This window comes from Oncorhynchus nerka, linkage group LG14, assembly GCF_034236695.1.
Source record: "Oncorhynchus nerka isolate Pitt River linkage group LG14, Oner_Uvic_2.0, whole genome shotgun sequence".
NCBI lineage: Eukaryota > Metazoa > Chordata > Actinopteri > Salmoniformes > Salmonidae > Oncorhynchus > Oncorhynchus nerka.
The window spans coordinates 57,165,857-57,171,930 of NC_088409.1; the positions used below are offsets into that span (position 1 = coordinate 57,165,857).

The 6,074-nt window shown below is 42.8% G+C and overlaps 1 pseudogene; it reads left to right on the plus strand.

The window, feature by feature from the left end:
* On the plus strand, positions 1 to 5,746 carry LOC135575052 (interferon-induced very large GTPase 1-like; annotated as a pseudogene).
* The last annotated feature ends 328 nt before the right edge of the window (positions 5,747 to 6,074 follow it).

Below are 6,074 nucleotides of genomic sequence, written 5' to 3' on the forward strand. Positions count from 1 at the left end.
ATGGAGGTGGCTGAGGCCTTCTGCATACTGTGCACAGAGAGGAACTTTCTGGAACACATGGAGGTCTGGTTCATAGGGGCTCTGGATCAGATCATCACCAGCAAGGCAACAGCTTTGGAGAAAGGGGGTGACCCTCTTGGTGTACCGAAGGAGGAAGCCATGTCTGAAGTCAAGGTAGAGGTAGACAAAATCCGATCAACACTGGAGGATAACTTGAAGAAGGATGACCTCCACAGAGTGTATATTGAGAGGTACAAGCCCCACTTTTAAAAGAGTTTGAATGCGCTCCAGGAACGGGCAACGAGTGAGATGATGAAGAAGTTTCAGAGTGCTATAGAAGATCAATACTGTCCAATCAATACTGATGAGCTTTCAGACAGTATTGGATGCTAAGGAGGAGGTGAAGTTGCATGCACTGATGGAGAGCAGCAAGCTCAACAACTCTCCTCTAGAAGACAAACACCTGGAAGAGGAGTTTGAAGATTTGTGGTCTGAGTCGCTCTCTAACTTTTGACATTAGACCTGAAAGAGGACATTACTGCTAGGGTGATCCAAAAGCTGAAAGAGAACCTCATCAGCCATGAACTGCACAAGAACATGCAGTCAAATCCAAGATGGTAGCCAATCAGTCTGTCCATTTGTATGTGTGATCCTTGAGATCAGAGTTTTAAGAGTTTTGATGTTTTAATGACCCTGATCCTGTTTACAGAAGAAAATGCTTTGTGTGCGAAGGTGGATGCTCTATATAACTATTATTTTTTAGATCTCAGTCTCTATTTTATGAAATTTATTTGTACAAAGATTTTGGATTGAGAAGGCCTTTATTGTTTTGTACGGAAATACCTCTAAAAACCGGCATTATGTATCTGTTACTGTGCCTGCTCTCTACTCAATGCCATCCTGGATTTAATAGGCTGAATGATCAATGGGTGAGTGAATTATCTTCGCCTTATGCCCTACAATTTGCAAACACTCCGTCAATACCACCAGGAACTCGGTCTCTCTCTACAATTACATTTGTACCACACTCAAACGCAACTGGACCTACACTTGATGGCATACTTCCAAAATCTCAAACTATTGATTGACTTTTTTTTCCTGTGTCGAAAGACTCGAGTTTGTTTTTTTGACAATGGTGCTGGCTCCACCAAGTCCTCACGCATTAGGCAACCGAGATATATTGTTATGCTTTTATTGTTGATCTCTGCTAATGTGCGACCAAACCCTGGGCAGGTAGATACCATGCAATCTCTACTGTGATTTTAAAAACAGAGCAGGTTTTGGCCTCTTACATGTTAATGTCACGTCTATTTCCAAAAATAGACATGATTAGAATATGGGCCAAAATGACAAATGCAGACGTAATGGTTTTATCAGAAACTTGGCTAAAGCAATCTGTGTCAAATAACTTGATTTCTATTGATGGGTACACATTTTTTTTAGAACGGATCATATGAGTAAAGGAGGAGGGGTTGCAATTTATGTTAAATCCGAGTTTAAATTCTCTCGATTACCAAAGCCAAACATTTTGAATTGCTTGCGGTTAATGTGAACGTATGTAAGGACTCCCACATCACTGTAGTCGACTGCTACAGACCGCCCTCGGCTGCTACAGACCGCCCTCGGCTGCTACAGACCGGCCTCGGCTGCTACAGACCGCCCTCGGCTTCGGGAGACGCACTAAACTCTCTTTCTGATGTCCTGCACAAGCTACATGACTCTGAATTCAGTGTTTTAGGAGATTTGAAATGGGACGTGCTTAGATCTGTATCGGACTCTTTTAAAGAACTGTGTGACTCTCTGAATCTCGCTCAATTAATGCTCCTACAAGACCGAATCCCAGAGCACCTAACAAATCAACTCTATTGGACATTCTTCTAACGAATCCCCATCACAAATACACATCGACTGGGATATTCTGTAATGATGTCAGTGATCACTGTGCAATTGCTTGTGTTAGAAACACAAAAATGACCAAATCCAAACCCTGTTATATTTTTAAAATACATTTTAGACAGTTTGATGAGCAAGCGTTCTTACGTGATCTGTACCATAATATTGACAGACTAACTGATTCCCGATGTTGACACTGCCCGGGACTATTTTTCATATGAAATGTGTGTTGATTTGTGATAAGCATGCCCCTGTGAAGAAATTTAGAATCAGTTGAAGGGACAATCCCTGGTTTTCAGATAACTTGGCAGAATTAATTAGAGAGAGAAATATCTCTTGGACTCAGAGCGCTAAGAAACAAATGCAAAGGATTGATCAAGAAGTCCAAATCAGATTACTATTTAAATGCAGTCACAGAGAACCTAAACAACCCTACCAAGTTCTGGAAGCTAATCCAATCAGAATCAGGTTCTAATGTCTCCTCTGGCCTTCCTGACCATTTAATGATGGATTCTAATGAAGTGAAGGATAAAGTCGATATTGTAGGGGCTTTTTAACAAACACTTCATATCTGCTGGTTCAGTTTTTTGATAATGGTGGTGCCCAGGCCTCTAATGTAAGCTCTGTTACAGTCAACTATGATATATATAGGCCCTCGTGTGAACCATTTTAACTTTGAGCCTGTTTCTTATACTGAGGTCTATAAAACACTAAAGGCTAGAGACACTAAACAGTCTGCAGGTCCAGACAACCTGGACCCCTACCTCTTACAGATAGCAGCTGGTATTATTACTGAACACATTTTCAACTTGAGTCTCTTGACCAATTCCATAACAAGCATTTGGAAATCCGCTTATGTCCTCCCACTGCTAAAGGGTGGAGATCCCTCAGATGCTATTAACTATCGTCCTCTCTCTAAACTCCCTATCCTGGTCAACGTCGATGAATCCCTAGTGAACTCAGTTAAAAAACGTCTTAATTGAAAAGAACATACTGAGCGGGGTTCAGTCTGACTTTAGATTGGAGCGCAGCACCACAACTGCAGCTACGGCAGTGGCAAACAACATCATTAATGCACTTGATAAAAGGCAACATTGTGTTGCTCTGTTTGTGGATTTATCTAAGGCCTTTGATTCAGTTGACCATGAATTGTTTCTAGCTAGACTCAGAAATATTGGTCTCAGTAAATTGGTTTAGGAACTGTAAATTGGTTTAGGAACTATCTTTCTGACAGGACACAATGTGTATATACTGACAATCACAAGTCTAGCTTTCTTGAGATTAATAGAGGTGTGCCCCAGGGTTCAATTTTAGCTCCTGTGTTGTTCTCAATTTTATTAATGAAATGGGATGCAACCAGCAATGATCATACAGTCATATATTTATGTGCTCCTTCTCTGATTCAGTCTGTTGAAGAGCTCCAGACTGCTTTTCAGTCACTGCAGGCCTCCCTTTATGGTCTCAAACTCGCCTTGAATGTAAAAACTAAATTCATGACCTTTACCAGAGCTAGAACTCTGCCAGAGAACGTTAGCATTGTCACATCTGGTGGCTTATCCATTGAAAAAGTGTCATCCTACAAGTACCTAGGTATTTGGTTGGATGACAAGTTGTCCTTTAAAGTTCATGTGGATAATCTTGTGACAAAGCTTACAATGAAATTGGGTTTTTATTTTCATAATAAGGCTTGCTTCCCACTTATGGCTAGAAAGAAGCTTGTTCAGGCCACTTTTCTCTCTGTAATTGATCATGGTGACATGTTGTAAATGCATGCAGCCTCCTCTGTCTTACAGAGACTGGACTCTGTTTATCACGCATCCTTGTGCTTTATTACAAATGCCAAGTCACTCACCCACCACTGCACATTGTACCAAATGGTAGGTTGGACCTCACATTATTTGCGCAGAAAGATACATTTGTATGTGTTCATCTACATAGCCCTTTTGGGTTAACTTCCTCTTTACCTCTGTAGTCTGGTCTCCTTCAGCACCAGCAGTTACCATACCCGGTCTGCTAGGTGGTTGCTACTTAAAGTCCCCAGGACATTCACAGTATTAGGCAAGTCTGCCTTCTCTTCTTGTGCACCAGACATATGGAATAGTCTACAATCCATGCTTCATCTAGATATGTTAGTGCCACTGAATAAATGTAAAATATTGATGGGAGACTCTGTTACAGAGGAGTGCAAATGTTCTTTTTTAGGCTGGATCATGTTGCATTGTATTGTTGTATGTTTTAATTATGCAATGTTAATGATTGTTGCTGTTGCCTTGGCCATGTCTCCCTTGAAAAAGAGACTCTCAATGGGCTTTTCCTGGTTAAATAAAGCTTAAAGAATACAAGGGGAAAAAAGAAGCTCAACGATATTGGCAAAAAGATCCCGTCTAGCTTTATTGTTTATGGTGAGCACTTTGGTGACCTCAGCAGGTTAAAGCACATGCTTGAAGAGAACAACATCTTGCAGAGATTAGAGGCACATAGGTTAGCGACAAGGATTACAGAAGAATACAACGACTTTGTGAGAGAGAAATCCGCGGTGGTAGCAGACTTCTCTGACACGTACATCACTGAGGTTCTAGAAATCATTGACAAGGCGTTAATTAAAGGCAAGCCCATGGAGATTAGGTTTGCGTTTGAAGTCAATCTGAAGGTTGATCTCTGTAGTAATGCTTGTCGCGATGTCCAGGTAATGCGCGACCACTATGCCAGAGTCAGAGATTTCCTTGTGTATCTAAATGGGAGGAAGAAAAGATTCCTGGGGGTGTTCATTTACCAGTTCTGTAAGCGGGACCAATGTTACAGGGCAGGTCCAGACATTCACCACCATGATTCTCAAACCCTAGACTACATCTAAAGCCCTCTGGGCATTCCGATTATGGAGGAGATGGTGAGTGGTGATGATGCCCAGCAGTACTTCTCCCCTCAGGCCTTCAACTGCAGCCTCCTGGAGGAGTTGATGCAGGAGGACTGCTTTGAGAGCTTCCTGGAGTACCTACTGTCCCACGAGAACATCAGCCTCAAGAGGATCCAGGATAGAGTGGTGGAATATCTCACAGGAACAGCCATGATAGATGTGTTGAGGCAGCAATGCCTGGGAGAGATCATAGGTAAGATGGAGGCAGCTGTCAGCCAGACATCAGAGGGTGTTAGAGGTGTGCTTAGTGAAAATAAGCTGCTGCTTGCTGGAGGTGTGTCTCACCCCAGAGGTGGAAAGAGATGTGTCAGTCAACCGGAGATCAATGGAAGGGCCTCTCTTCCATATCACTACTGAACAGTCCCGCTTTGTAACATACCTGCTGGAAGCCTTGGCAGAGATGCGTCTGGCACGATCGCAGGAGTTCTCTCAAAACACAAACGTCATCGAGATCCTCCAGACCCTTCCCATCAAGCCCCAGAACAGCCGCTTCGACAGGGTGCGAGGGTGTGAGAAGCAGTGCCCTTTCTGCAGGGCCCTGTGCGAGGCAGGTGAAAGCAATCATGAAGTACACAAAGCTCTTCTCCATCGGCCCAAGGGTCTGCTCTCCTACACACAATGATTCTGCCTCTCTGTCACACGATACCTGCCCTTCTGAAATGGCCAGAGACCGGCTGTTTCAGAACAGATACACAAATGGCAAGTGCTTCCCTTAAATGGACTACCGCTACCTCTGCCCTGACTGGATCATCCCCCCCAGAGGACCCCAACAACCAGATGCCCAGTGCCTATTGGAGGTATGTACTGGTGAGGTTTAATACCAGGTTTGCACAGGAGTACCAGCGGGACCCTGCCCTGCTGCCTGGGGAGTGGCTCAAGATTACAGAGGAAGAGGCGCTAGAGAGCCTGAGAGAGGCATTCCACACAGAGCAATGCTGAAGGAAGTTTTACTGCTTGACAATATGCTATTAAAGTGGCCAATCAATAATAATAATATGTTTTTTTTTTTAATTTACAGACTTCTACTCATATTCATATAAATTAAGAGTTGGAACCGGTTCATGGAACAGAATAAAAAACAGGAAAATAACAATTTTTCAAGGAACAGAAACGGAACCAGGAACGTGATCCATACTGTGATCCATACTATTCCGGAAGAGAACCTTTATTTTAAAAGCATGGGAACCGGTAAATAATACTTTTTTTTAATGTTCCAGACTTTCTTTTCCAGACCCCCAAAAAACCTAAACAAAGCATCTATGCAAAG